The sequence below is a fragment of the Octopus bimaculoides genome, chromosome 28 (genome assembly GCF_001194135.2).
Source record: "Octopus bimaculoides isolate UCB-OBI-ISO-001 chromosome 28, ASM119413v2, whole genome shotgun sequence".
NCBI lineage: Eukaryota > Metazoa > Mollusca > Cephalopoda > Octopoda > Octopodidae > Octopus > Octopus bimaculoides.
In genome coordinates, this window is record NC_069008.1 from 14,972,978 (window position 1) to 14,974,392 (window position 1,415).

Below are 1,415 nucleotides of genomic sequence, written 5' to 3' on the forward strand. Positions count from 1 at the left end.
AAAGAAAGAAGAAGAAAAAAACATAATAATAATAATAATAATAATAATAATAATAATAATAATAATAATAAGGGTTTCAAATTTTGCTAGCTTCTCAACCATACAGCTACGCTAGCACCTAAAATATAGCATTAAGATCCTCCGAGACATGGACAAGCTATTTCGTTTTCCCTTTTATTTTTATAGAAACCCAGCAGTTGAGTATTCATGCATCTCTCCTCTGCGCCACCGAGGTTGCCTAAAGAAAAGTGAGCTGCTTTTAAGGTCAATATACCTTGTCCTTTGCGTTGTTGCCTGAGTGCGAAGATTTGGAAAGAGTACAGCAAATCATTTCGGTTCACACTCTGACAGTTCTAGTAATCAGTTCCCCGAGATTGGTTTATATGCATCGATCCCGAATGGATAAAAGATGACGTTGAACTTAGCGGGATTGGAACACAGACCGCCCTATTTGAAACAAATAACCTAGTCAACGCCCCTAAAAGACTCTTTTCCTTCGCCGCTCTGATAACTCATATTGTACGGCCATAGAACGAACCCTCTTGTCATAGACGACAGATGAGCGTTCCACAATTTTTTGCTAAACAACCTGCACAAATGATTCATCTATTGTTATCAAATGCCTATACTGTGCATTAAGCTCAATCCTCTCTATCAAATCGATATTGCTTGCACAAATGTATGGTTTGCTACACATTAGATGTCTAAGTGATCGCAGAGCAACGTAACAATAAGTCATTCGCACAAGACCCCACACACCAACCAAAATGGCACGCGCCTTCATATCGTTCGACAATAACCGCTTAACGAACAATAACATCGTAACAAAAGTTACCGGAAATGGATGTGCAGCAGTAAGTAGAAGCTACAAAGAAGCGAAGCTGTAACAGAATTAAAAACAGTAATAAAAGAAGAAAACATGGATTATCTGATTATCAGAAATCGTTTGATAACATGCCACACACATGAATATCGGAAACGTTCCATATCGATAAAACAACTCATCAACCAAGCCATATCAATGTTGGTTTGGCCGATTAGTTTCGTCCGTTGCTTTCCTTGAAATTACATAAATCCTTCCTAATGTTATTTGAATTAACACGAAACTTTTCATCTTTTTTTCTTTCAGCTTTTACTTGTTTCATTTATTAGACAGCGACCATACTGGGGCACCGCCTTGAAGAAGATTTTAGTTGAATGTATCTGCCCTAGTACTTATTTTTTGAAGCATAGTAATTATCCTACAGGTCGCTTATGTCGAACCGCTAAGTTACGGAAACATAAACACACCAGCACCGTTTGTCAAGCGGTGGGAGTGGGGACAAACACAGACTCACACTCACACACGTGTGTGTGTGTGTGTGTGTGTGTGTGTGTGTGTGTGTGTGTGTGTGTGTGTGTGTGTGTGTGTGTGT

General features: G+C 38.9%; 1 protein-coding gene across 2 annotated transcripts in view; it reads right to left on the minus strand.

The window, feature by feature from the left end:
* Positions 1–1,415, minus strand: part of LOC106873068 (uncharacterized) — a 17,178-nt gene that overhangs the window by 8,690 nt on the left and 7,073 nt on the right. The gene's annotated exons all lie outside the window — the stretch shown is intronic.